This window comes from Ictalurus furcatus, chromosome 7 (genome assembly GCF_023375685.1).
Source record: "Ictalurus furcatus strain D&B chromosome 7, Billie_1.0, whole genome shotgun sequence".
NCBI classification, from domain to species: Eukaryota; Metazoa; Chordata; class Actinopteri; order Siluriformes; family Ictaluridae; genus Ictalurus; species Ictalurus furcatus.
The window spans coordinates 33320792-33334947 of NC_071261.1; the positions used below are offsets into that span (position 1 = coordinate 33320792).

At 40.0% G+C, this 14156-nt stretch overlaps 1 protein-coding gene across 5 annotated transcripts in view; it reads left to right on the forward strand.

The window, feature by feature from the left end:
* Positions 1-14156, forward strand: part of greb1l (GREB1 like retinoic acid receptor coactivator) — a 56177-nt gene that overhangs the window by 14254 nt on the left and 27767 nt on the right. For 2 of the 5 annotated variants that reach the window (XM_053629915.1, XM_053629919.1), the window contains exons 1-2: positions 9251-11084; positions 12912-13002. The exons of 2 other annotated variants lie outside the window; for them this stretch is intronic. The gene's annotated coding sequence lies outside the window, so the exon portion shown is untranslated. Of the gene's footprint in view, positions 1-9250; positions 11085-12911; positions 13003-14156 lie in introns of those variants that run through there. One more of the 5 variants, XM_053629916.1, reaches the window with a different exon arrangement.

A 14156-nucleotide genomic window follows, 5' to 3' on the forward strand; every position in this document is an offset into this window, starting at 1 on the left:
AGTGTGCTCCATAAAACATCATCACGCAACAGTACATGTCGTTGTCTAGCTTTAAGATGTTCAGTAAATAAATCAGTGTGAATGAATGAGAACATTCTAGTGCTTTCCCTACAAAGGATAAACTCAGCTGTTGGGTTTAGTGGTGTTTTTATTTCAGATCACATAATGAATTTGTATGAATTTTCGCTGTCCTTAAGACTTGAGCTCTAATTGTTACAAATGTGCAGGTGTGGGAGCATTTCTTTACTGGTACTTTCAAATAAAAATTCTCTTCTAGTGGTCACAAGGAGTTAAATGACATATCAGCAGCAGCTGGGTAGAATTTACATTCAGGTTCAAAAGTCCTGGATTCAAAACTCCCAAGAGTTCATGACCGAAAAAAAAACCTGATCAAAAAAACAGAAATAGTTTTTATAAGTTATATTCCAGCATTTTTACTAACCAAAAGAAAAGTAAGTTTTCCTCAAGTTGTCTAACTTCAGGGAAATGAAGGATTATATTATATGACCGTGTGAAGATGTTCGGAAGTATCACTGGTGTTATATTTTTTGCTAATTTTTTGCTAAATCGCTACTCAGGAGGGTGCGTTTGTCAGTCATTAACACCACCCTGGGGCTCTTCTCTCCGTGGAGCACATCGGTCAGGAATAAAGCAGGGTCTCTTTCTCTGAACTTCTCTCCTAAAAGGACCCATCCAGATGAAGACGAAAAACTCAGTGTCCTTTAATTCAGCTGTCACTTTTCCACGCGCATGAGAATGAGCCGTGTGTCAATCCCGCCATTGTGGCATTTAAGACAAAGCAGGAAGAGCTGAGGTTTCTCCAAGGGATTTAAAATGTGAACCGTCATCGCCAGGGGCAACGGGGCCTAGTTAATCAGTGCAGGACACACACACACACACACACACTAGGCGCCTGGGGGCGGGAGGAGTGGGATGGATGATGGATCCGGTTGAGCGCTCGGTTAGGAAGTTGTGGGAAGCTGGGAGGAGGGAGAGTTTCCTCTGTGCATGAAAGATCCTCATTGTCTGTCCATCACTTGTCGGTTGAAGGTGTCTTTTTCCTTCAGCTTTTCGTCAGAGCCTTCCATTTCCTTTTCCATTGGCTTTCACATTTCTCGTTCACGCTGAGAGGTGGAGCGCGACAGGAGCTTCTTCTTGCTAAGTCAAGGTGGCAAGTGTGTCGCTAAGGCATGTGGCAGTGATCAGTTATACGAGTATGGTGATACAATACTGATATCTTGATTAATTACACTTCTGAAAGCATTACTAAACACCAACAGGCACCAATAATCTCAATCTCAGACCAGAGTTCTCCATTAAACTCCAACGTTCCCTACCAAGAACCATCAAACACCAAAAAACACCAGCATTCTCCATTAAACACCATCATTCTCCACCGAACACCATACAACACCAGCATTCTCCATTAAACACCATCATTCTCCACTGAACACCATAAAATACCAGCATCCTCCATTAAACACCATCATTCTCCATTAAACACCATCATTCTCCACTAAACACCATCAAACACCATGAAACAATGACCCTTCCCATTAAATGCCAGCATTCCCCACCAAACACCGCCGAACAACATGAAACACCAGCATTCTCCATGGCTGAGGCATGTGGCAGTAATCAGTTATTCAGTTACGATGACGTGATATCCATATCCCAGTTGATTGCATTTCTGAAAGTTAATTAAATTCAACACAAAAAAAAACACAGACATTCTCCATCATCCCCCATCAAACAACGACGGTCTCTATGAAACACCAGCGAACGCCATCAAACAGCAACATTCTCCATCAAACAATAACTTTCTCTAACAAATACCAGTTGGTGATTAACACTAACCAAGAAATACCATCATTCATCATTAAACACCCCAAATACCACAGAACACCAATAAACATTATAATTCACCATCAAAAACCAACATTCCCCATTAAACATCGCTGCTGAGTTCTGGATGGTGATTGGTCAGAAGGTGTTGATTCATTTTCTATAACAGCAGCTCTGACAGTAGTGTAGCTGCAGGTCAGAGGTTTACATTAACTCACTCAGTTTAATACATTATCGTTTCTATAGCAACGGCTCGTTCACATGGACTTTGTAAACGGAATAAAATGGGTAATCGTGGACATGGTGATGTTTTCTGTAAGTTTATGTATGATTTATGGAAGGAGAATTCAGCAGCATTGTGGTGAAGTTATTTCATTTTGGCAGTCATTGTGACAGGTTAATATCGAGTCACGCCTACTTTACTCCTGATCCCGTCCCCATTTGCTTCGTCCCTTTGTTGCCTTTAATTAGTTGCCTGTGTGTGTGTTACACCACCTTGGAGAGTGAAGACCTCTCTGCTGTCACTTCGTGCCTGAACGATGACGGACGATGCAGTGGGAAAAGGTGGATCTCTGGCAGGAAGTGTGTGCCAATCTTTCTGCTCCCCTGCTCAGCTGATAAGAGCTCGAGTGTTTTGATAACACCGACCTTTTAAACCAATCAGCCTGTTCGAACCGTTTATTCTGCTGGACAAGAACAGGTCACGTCCATCGTGCGTGTCAAAGGTAGATGTTTTCACACATCTAAATGCCAGATGTTTGAACTACACTAAAAATGTAGAAAGTCTTTCTCGTGTGTGTCTCGAGAGTTCCTCAGCTGTCAGTTTATTACATAATTACACTAACCATCACGAGGCGATATGAAGCACGGCTGCACTTTTGCCCCCCGTTTAGATAAAGGCTGGATTTGGGCACAACTGGCTTTGGCGTTGTAAAATGCAAACTCGGGTTCATCTGCAGGTCTTCCGGTTTATTGCCGCTCACGTCGCATTGTGGCTCGCAAACGCTTCGTCTCTCTCCATTCTTCCCCCAGATGGAGTTTTCTTTGCCTTTTATTTATTCAGTTTATTACCTTTTTGACTTTGTTATTTTTGGAGATTGTGTGTGTGTGTGTGTGTGTGTGTGTGTTGGTACTAATGAAGCTCGGGTGCTAAAATTTCCATTATCTTCTCGAGTACAAAGCAATAGATCTAATACATATTAAGATATTTGTTGACTACAAAAAATGCAGTACAATACGATAAGATTCAATACAATACAATAAGATTCAGTATAATACGATAAGATTTGATACAATAAGATACGATGAGATTCAGTACAATACCATAAGATTCGATACGATACGATAAGATTCAGTACAATACGATAAGATTCGATACGATACGATAAGATTCAGTACAATACAATAAGATTCAATACGCTACGATAAGATTCAGTACGATACGATAAGATTCAGTACGCTACGATAAGATTCAGTACGATACGATAAGATTCAGTACGATACGATAAGATTCAGTACGATACGATAAGATTCGACGCGATACGAGAAGATTCGACACGATACGATAAGATTCGACGCGATTCGATACGATACGATAAGATTCGATGCGATACGATAAGATTCGATGCGATACGATAAGATTCGATACGATACGATAAGATTCGATGCGATACGATAAGATTCGATGCGATACGATAAGATTCAGTACAATACGATAAGATTCGATACGATAAGATTCGATACGATACGATAAGATTCGATATGATAAGATTTAATATGATATGTTAAGATTCGATACGATGCGATAAGATTAGATACAATACAACATGATAAGATACAATTAGATCAGGTGCAATACGACAAGACTCGAAATAATATGATACAATTCGATGTGATGCGTTAAGATTCTGTATGATATGCTAAGTTTCGATACGACACGATAAGCTTCTATACGATACGTTAAGATTCAATATGATACAATAAGATTCTATATAACACAATACAATAAGATACGATACGATACAATATGATAAGATTCGATACGACATGATAAAATTTGATGCGATACGTTATGATTCGATACGATACATTGAGATTTGATATAATACAATACAATAAGATTCGATTCGCACAATAAGTTACCATACGTTAGGATTCAATAGTATACAATAAGATTCGATATGATACGTTAAGATTCGATTGGATAAGCTACAATACGAAACTATAAGAGACGATACGTTAGATATGATATACGATACTCTACAAGCCAGAACTTTTCCTTGTTAATAACTGCTGCTGACCTTTTGTCCCTCTGCAGGACTCGGTTGAAGGTTAAAAGGCGTGAGAGCACAGCAAGGTCAGTGCTGCGCTCACACAAAAACTGCTTGTGACCTTTAATGAATTGACTCCACCAACCCACACACACACACACACACACACACACACACACACCTCCCAGCCCCTAAGGTTTATAACTGGACCCTAAACTTCCCGTGGCTTAATGATGATGACTTCTTCATCTGCCCAAATGCCCTCCTTTTGTTCCCCCTTAAACCCTGACTAACCCTAACTATACCCCCCACCCACCCCTTCTACCTGCCCCCTCCACCCTCTCCCTTTACACTCAGTGGGGGCTAATCCTCTCCTACTGGCTTTTCTTCTATCTCTCTTTCTCTCCCTGCCGCTCTGTTTCTCCGTATCTCTCTCGATATATATCTGTCTTGCTCTCTTCCTCTCTCTCCATGCCTCTCTCTTATCTGTCTGTCTCTTTCTTGCCTCCTTCCTCTCTCTCTGTCTGTCTCCATCTCGCTCTCTTCCCCACTATATCTGTCTCCCTCTGTCTTTCCTCTCTCTCTCTCTCTCTCTCTATCTCTCTCTCTTCTGATCTCCTCCCTACTCTAAGCTCATTTGCTCCTCCTTTTAAAAGAATTTGCACTTCAGCACCCCAGCATGCACCCTGTGTGTGTGTGTGTGTGTGTGAGAGAGAGAGAGAGAGCGAGAGAGAGAGAGAGAGAGAGACTCTTTAATAGGCAAATGAAGGTCCCAGCACCAGTCCTACCACACTGGCATCTCCGCGGCGGTGTGTGTTTCTGTGTGTTTCCGCAGGTTTGTTGTTTCTTGCGTCGGTTGTGTGAAACGTGCCGTTAAACACCTCTCCTCTCCTCCCACACAGCTGATACTCATTTGTCGAAGCATTAAAATCACGTTTCTTTAAACATGGCATGTCACCCTTGACTGTACGGTTATCGTTGTTGATGTTTTTTTTAAGGATAAAAGTTTATTCGCACCACAGATCGAGGCATGCGATGACGGTTATAAGCCGAATTCAGCCGGAATTCATAAAACTGACGTTTATGTTTGTTATACTAATATAAACGAGACTTAAAGTAGGACTAAATGTAATAAATTCCAACAACACGGTTTAATCTAGGCACAGGCCTCGTCAGAGTCTTTAAAACCGACCCGTCTGAACTCGTTTCTGTTATTGCTAAAGCATTCAAATCTAAAACAAATACCAAAACAAAAAACAAATACATACAACAAATCTGCATTTCGAAACTCATGGCCCATGATGTCTGTTAGATCAGTGGGAGCCTCAGGGTCGGACTAAATTATAACTTCGCTAGTGATTCCTCACAAAAAAGACATATATATTTAACCAATTTGGCTGGTAATGTTTGTAAAATGTATTTATTATATATATATATATATATATATATATATATATATATATATATTTTAAATCCTCAATCCTGTACTAAATTACAATACGTTTCACTATTAGATTTGTTTTATTGTTATTGTTATTATTATTTATTTGTTTGTTTATTTTTGTAAGGTAGGCTGATGTAGACATTTGGTCTGAACGAGCACGTAACATTTTAGCAGATTACTCCAAATCCTACCATTTAGTAGTAAGTTCTCTGTTCAGACTTCATTAATTCCATTCATAATGATTCGTAGATCAGTTCCACGGCCCAAAAAGTTTAACTAAAACATTACCTAATAACCTGATAATAATAATAATAATAATAATAATAATAATAATAATAATAATAATAATAATATAAATAAATAAATAAATAAATGTCTCTAGATTCAGACTTAATTTAAACCCATAAACATGAACTAATGGTTGTTTACAGATTTTTTGAGTGTGTGTGTGACTAAAATCCATCATTAAAAACTTAATTTAGACGTCGGCTCCATGCTAATTCATAAAACTGACATTAGTATTAGACTAGCGATAAACCAACGCATCATTTCAGCTCTAACTCTAATAAGTAAACGGTTTCGTTTCATTTAAATCCATAACAAACCATAATCTCCAGGTTCTTTAATAAATTGTAACATTAAATACTTCCTTTAGACACTAACTCCATCCTAATCCATTAAAACGGACTTTAGTTTTAGACTAGCGGTAAATCAGTGCTGAAAACACCTCCAGCAGAGACAGGAGTCCCTCAGGATGTTCAGTATAATAGTAAAACTCCAAGGTTTGGACGCAATAACAATCAGTAAAGGTTTTAATTTCAGAGTTCACTGCAAAAAAAAAACAACAACAAACAAGTCTTAACAAGTGAGAATGTGTAGAATATAGTCAAATATATATAAATATATATCTCCTATTATACAATTACAGCAAACCAAATATACGATTATTAATTCAATTAAATACCATTCTAATATTAAACCATTTCTGTCGGCAGATTGTTTTTCTTTCCTTTCAAATTTAAAGCATTTATTTCTAGAAAAATGCTACGTAAAATTAGCTTAAAATTCGAAAATGTGTCAAACTTGAAAAGTGTAAAAGTGCAGGTTTTATAAACAGGTTTAATAATCTCATATTTTGTTATGAGATAGTACTCTCATGAAGCCAAGACGTTAGCTAATGAGCCCAATATTCCAGATGTTTTCAGCTCTTTATTTAAGTCCACAAATGAACCGAAATTGAGTTTGTTTGAACTAAACTTCATTTAGGCTCCGGCTCCGTCCTGATCCTCGTCACTGACGTCGGTCTGAGGCTAATTCACAGTAAATATTTACTTTATGAGCTGTTAGGTCGAGCTTGCGATGTGATGCGAGTCCATTAACTAGCTCGTAATGTTTAATTAGTCGAACTGTGGACTGAAATGAAAGCTAATGAAAATCAGGACCGCTGTAAAGTTTCCAGTCGGGGATTTAGGCATCACCCGGGTCTTAAAGATGACTGAAAGAAAAAGCTTTTAACCTGGAAGCTTCCGGCAACACTCGGGACAGGGAAATGAAAAGACAGAGAAGAGAAAAGAGCGAGAGGAAGCTGTGTTTAGGACAAAGCAGCACCGCTCCACACGCTGACAGACGGAGAGGACGTGTCTCTGTCATCTGTGGCATCATTTCTCAGGCAGGGACGCTTCCCTTTGTGTGCAGCAGGAGAAAGGATGAAGGACGGAGGATGAAGGATGGCCTAGAGGCCGGGCCGCTCCCCGACCGGTTCTTTTGTTTTACAGAAAGACTCTTTTTCACTGAAAGAAACCTCGGCTTTGTTCTCCGCTTTCTCTGTTTCCATCCTTTCAGCCCAAGAGTCCACTGTCATGAGCTTTTACTCCTGTGAGAGATGACTGGTGCAGCTGATATATTAGATACAAACACAATTATACTCATTCATTTCATTAATAATTGTTTCATGTGGTTGTATTTATTATTAATCAATCAATCAATCAATCAATCAATCAATTAATTAATGAAGTTTCACAAAAACAGTTGAAAAGAAAAAATCAGTATTAATATCAACTGCATCAATCTGAGATAATCTGGGTTTATTTCTTGCTTTCTTTCTTTCCTTTTTTTTTGGGAGTGGGGGGGTGAACAAAAAAGTAGCGCTGGGGTGTCCTAAACAAACTTGTTTACCTACACACCCAAAACTGGCTCTAAATAAATAAGCAAATCCGCCACAGTTGGTTTAAATCAGACCGTATGGTTCTTCTCACCCGAGCCCAAATTGCTGAACCTGTATGGCAGGCGGCCTCGACAATTAACCCCCTCTCTGCTCCACCTACCCCCCAACTACCCCCCTGACACACACACACACACACACACACACACACACGCACACACACGCATGCCCCCCCCCCCACTCAGGCTCATTAATGCCGTAATTCCAGCTCATCTGGAAGCTTTGTGCTCCTGCGAATGGCAGAACTCTCCCATCCGGATCCCGCTCGGGCCTCATTTACATACGCACTGGAGGGATGGAACACGATACACACCTCACACACACACACACACACACCCACACACACAGGATTATAAACGCCTCTGTTCTTAAAGTTACTGCTTAAGCTTGGACACTGGAGACTCCTTCCATAAATGTTACATATGCGTCACCTTACTTCTAGAAAACTTCACCTTATTCTGTTTGTTGCTATGGAAACGACAGTGTATTAGAACGAGTGCATTAATATAAACCTGCGCTTCTGTCAGAGCCACTGTTATAGGGAATTAATCAACACCTTCTGTATAATGTGTGTGTGTGTGTGTGTGTTTGTGTGTGTGAGTGAGTGAGTGTGTGTGTGAGTGAGTGTGTGTGTGTGTGTTGACCAGAGTGTTTAGTTGTTTGCTCAGCAAATTCTTAGTGGCTTTGACAGACACAGTGCACGGTTCAGATAGCAAGGACTCCACCCCCCCTCAACCCCCCCACCCCTCTCTCTCGCCCGACGCACAAGGTCACCGGTGATGATTAACCGAGTGTGTGGGTGTGTGTGTGTGTGTGTGTGTGTGTGTGTGATGAGCCACAGTCACAACAGGATCCAGCCTGTCATGATTAAATCTGATTAGGCCGCCTTGTTTGTCAGTGTGTGTGTGTGTGTGTGTGTGTGTGTATCATATGATAGCAGCAGCAGGCTCGTCCTCACAGAGGTAGACCCAGGAGCAGGAATGCTATCTCATTAAGTACTGGGATTTTTGTCCAGTGACTCGGCTTGGTCGAGAGAAGCAACTCGAGCGATGAGTCACAGTCAGCGTCCGTATCGCGATAAACACTTCAGCTCCTAGCGCGGTTCGCGATATTAGCGCAGTTCGCGATATTAGCGCAGCGTAAATTAGCAGGGTTTAGTGCTTCCCATGTTCTCACTGTTCTCACTGCAAAAAAAAATAATTAAAATTGTGAAAAGAAATTGACACCAATCAGCATCCAGGATATATGAATATTCACGAATATGCAAATGTGAAATGTTCTCCTGTCATGGCTAATAATCGATTATCATCGACATTAGCTAACGTAACTGCTAATAAACTAACATCTGGGTCTCATCGTTTCCTCAGATATTCATTTAACAGCAGCCGAAATGTTTTAGCGCACAATGTTTCCATGACAACCGCCATCTGTTCATCGCTAATATCATCGAACATGACTCGGTGACTTGATTATTTAACGGCTTATTTCACAGCATCCAAAAAAGTTAACAAATGTGCAGTGTCACCATGACAACCACCATCTGGTGTCCTTAGCATTAGCTACAGTAGCTCCAAGCTTGCTAGTTTAGCGTGTCAGTTTCATACATTACCACGTCACCGTACTCTTTTAATAATTTGCTCATTGGAGAGGTGGCTGAAATACGGCGTTACCATGGCAACCACCATTTGTTCAACACTAGAATTAGCTAAGTTAAGAATAAATTAGCTCGCCATCGTGACATTTCAGTATCAGATTTTATATTTTTATTTTTATTTTTATTTTGATTGAACAGCAGCCAATAATATATTTCTGTATTACCATGACAACCATCATCATTTCATGACTGAAATGAGCTAGCTATAAAGTAGCTAGATTAGCATGTAGGTTACCATGTCATTGTCTTTTAATGATTTACATATTGGATAGATGGTTAAAATACAATGTTACCATGGCGACCAGCATCTGTTCATAACTTTATTTTATTTATGAAATACAGTGTTGCCATGACAACAAGCAGTTAGCTAGAATTAGCTAGGTCGTAGTGAGCTAGCTTGCCGGATTAGCCTGTAGGTTTTTCAGTTACCACATCATCATCTTCTGATCATTTGCATATTGAACAGTGATTGGTTCACAAACTGAGCTCAAATGGAAATGAAATTTTAGTGTTATGGCAACCAATTAGACACAAATTCGTTAAATCTAAATAATCACAATCTAAATTATTGAAATGATGAAATTATTTTTTTTTAAAAACATTTAAAAATGAACCGATGATTCGATCATTAGAACAGTTTTGGGATTTGAACTCACAAGCTGGCGTCGTAACCACTGCTCTATCGCCTTCTTTATGTCTAAAGCACGATTAAAGTGACAGGTGAGGGTTATGGTGGTCTCTGGAGAGACAGGAAGTGCTCAGTGGAGGACTTCCTGTCGTGGGATTCTCCTGATTTCCTGTGTTTTTGCTACCTGCTCGTGTTTATATGTCTAACACGAGGGGAAATTCACAGTTAATCACCACTGCTGAGCTAAAGGGATTTGTTCGGGTGGATGAAAGAGTGGGAGGGTGTGTGTGTGTGTGTGTGTTTGTGTGTGTGTGTACACAAGGCAAGGCCAAGAGCCAAAATGCAAGGTCTGACCCTGCATTCCTTAGATTGGGCCCAATAAAACCTGGGAGTGGCCGAGTTCGCGTCCCTCCATCTGTGAGCGCATAAACACACACACACACACACACACACACACAGATCATCTCCAGTGTCATGGTGACAGCAGGGCATCTGCATGTTGCACGTGGAGGGCAAGCGTGGAGTGAGAGCAGCACGCGTGTGGCGCACGTCCCTGATCTCCTCGGGGATATCAACCTTCTCAACCACTCCTCCTCTACACACACACACACACACACCCACACACACAGAGTAGCATCTGTCACCCCGGGGGGGTGGGGGGGATTGCAGCAAGGTCTAAGATGAATGAGTCTTCTGGGAACTTGCCTCTCTGAGCAAATGGCTGAAAAGAGGGAGGGGACATGAGGCCATGGGGGAAGGGTTCATGTGTGTGTGTGTGTGGCTCAGATAGAGCTAGTGTTACAGTCAGGAACAGTGGAACAGTGGCTTCAGGACTATCATGAGCACTGCTCTGGGAGCTGCAGAGCCAACGTGACCTTCTTCCTGCTTCTAATTGGAATACTTTTTGGACTGACACACACACACACACACACACACACACACACACACTGTACACATGGACAGCATGGATCTTGTGGATGGGTTTCTGCTGTGACACTTGGAGGCATGGAGGCGTATTAAAGGTACAGCTACATGATGTTAAATGATTCGCTCTCACTAACGTGGTGTCAGTGGACCCTGAAGCTCTTCAGCACCTGGACACATTACTCTCCCTGTGTAGCGCAGCTTTCACTAACACACTAAAAACTTCTCTTTCGGCTTTATTTCAAAAATATTTTAAAAAACACTGGATTTTACTAGGTAGCTCATGAAGGTTCTCTGTTCACTTCAGAAAGCTAGAGGAACCGAGGAACTTCTGCAGAGTTCTGCAGGTTAAAAATCTCCAAAGTTTTCAAAATTCCACAAAAACAAGTTTCCAAAACTTTCGTCTCGTTTCGCCTAGATTTCAGAGATCTGTTATTGGTCTAAAGTGTGTTTCCTTTTCTCCAAATCTGTTTCGACTCTGTTTCTGTTTTTTTACTGTTTCTTTACATTTCATTAATCATTGATTTTTCTTTTCTTCAGGAACAACGCTTGGAAAATTGTCTCTATGACTAAATCTGGGTCATTTACAGATATACAGATAGGTCATGCAGCATAATAATAATAATAATAAAAGTTTCATTAATTCTTTATCAAGTGATTTCATCTGATAATGTTTCTTGTGAGCTTCCTTTGATTTATTTATCTAATTAGATATTTTTTACAGATTAACGTAACTGTTTGAGAAATAAATAAAGAATGTAGTGAGTAATTGATCATTCGTTTGGTTGGTGAGGTGTCGGTGTTGAAGATTCTTCCTAACTTCCAAACGACTCTGGAGATCCCCGTCTTTAAACTTCAGAAATCAGGGGTTCATGAATATATTTTTTAAATTTGATTCGTGTTCCCGGCTGCTGGTCAGTGCTTTCAGGCTCTGAGCACAGTGACGCTACGTCAACGTTCCGCCATGTGGCGTTCGAACACCCGCGTGAGAAGTCATAAAGAGGTGTTTCGTGTCCTTAGCCTGCTCGTGTCAGTGAAATTCTCCGTTTGTAAAGTTTTCGTGAGGAAAAACGTTGGATGATTTGGCTGAATTTAATCAGGTGAAGGGGGGAGGGGGAGGGGGGGTCTGGGGGAATGTTCAGAGCTGCCTTTGCCCTCGGTAACGTAATTAGATAAATAAATAAAGAAACAAAAGGAAAGAAGGCTGAAAGGGAATGAAGGGAGAGGGGAGAGGGGGCACGCCGCCTTTTAAACACTTCAATGCCTCTAATAACTTGAACTTTGTCACATTTTAGAGATTAGATTTTTCTTTATTTACTTATTTCCCAAAATAGCTGCGTAAACAAACAAATACCTGACATTTCAGCCCAGTGTGTGTATGCTGTACTCAAATACATACAACATATTTTAAATTCTAGAGGTTTTACAGAGATATACACATTTTTCTTTGTTTGTTTGTTTGTTTGTTTGCTTTTAATTAAGTACTTAGTTACATTTCCGCCAATAGCTGTTTAAAAAACACAAAAACGTAGACATGTAGAGTAACTTCCAGACACTTCATCACAGTTTACGATATTACATTTAAAAATATTATACTACAGGTTTACAGATGATTGCACATATTTGAAATAATGCTTCCATATCATTTTAATAGTTGAATTTATTGTTTGTTTGTGTGAATAAATTAAACGCTAGAATGCCGATTTTTCTCTCTACATTTACTAAGATAAAAACGATCCGGCCAAGTTTCTGAAACACAGCGTATCACAGCATAAAACTCACAATAGATCCAGCACAAAACCACACATTCTCACAACGTCTCCACAACATTGCAGTATTAATATTATACCAGGCAGATAGATCTTTATTGTGAATATCATGATATACTGTGCAATTGATAATCGTCACATCTTTACATTATATAGAGTGCTGCGTGAACAGGAAACTACGCCGTGGAGAGTAATGTGAATCAAACTGCTGCTGTTTTTCCCTCGCTGAGTCTGAATTGAGTTCAAGGTAAAAAAAGAGAAAAAACCCAGTGTGTGTGTGTGTGTGTGTGTGTGTGTGTGTGTTTGAGAATATTGTGTCTACTTTGGGTTTAGTTTGGTCTCCGTCTCCAGGTCACACCCACCTTTTTACCTCGTGTTCAGAAACAGAGTTGCCCTGGAAGGTTCAGTGTTTTGAGAACTTCTTGGCAGAGTTGTTTTAAATAAACGTGTACGGCTCTTTGGCCCTTTGAAGTACCCCGACTTCAATATCTCAAAAATCCTTTAGTAATATTATTAAAACATGTAAATCAGGTGTAACGTTAATGTCGTAAACCATAAGAACTGCTCTATATTAGAGTATATGGTTGTAAAACATACTATTATAGAGTTATAGATTTAAAAGGAGTGAAAATCCAAAGACTTTAACCTTTTTTTTATCTTAAGTCCAGTTTTCACAATGTTCTATCAATTTCCCGCACTGAATAATAAAATATGTTGTAAAAAAAATAAATAACCAAAATGTCTGATTCGACTGCTCAAATTAAAGTGCAAACTTTTAGCCATGTCGCACAAAATAATGATAATATTATAAATCTTGACGTATTATCTTGTATGTAAAAATTTTTTATATTTGTTCTATTAACATAACTTTCCTTCTGTGGATTTTAGTCGAGATAGCGACAGCGCCATCTCAAACCTGTTACTCGAAATGAACATTTCTTGCTAATTGAGCTAGCAAGACTGACCACATTTATAAAGCATTTATTATTAACTAATTCAGCTAATGAACACACTCGTCACCAGGCAGGAACGCACGGAACAGAGTTCTGTTCTGTTCGTGTATGTGACGGAGCATGAAGGGACTGCACGATTGTGCGTTAACTACAGTGGTGAAGATTTCAGTGTCTTCCTGTTTCACACACACACACACACACTTGATTGAACGCATAAAGGGCTCGATGATAGTTAATGAGGTGAGTCAGGTGTGTTCGGAGAAAGAATGTGCAGCGTGTGTTTGACAGAGACGCAGGACGATCAGATAAAGTCCACTTCGCCTGCAGGCGACACTGAAAACGGTGTTTAAATGTCATTATCAGTCAGACCGGTCCGTGTTCTTCCCGAGGGCAAGGCAGCACATAACCCCCTCACTGTTACTCAACACTCAACCTTGTGTTAAAAAAC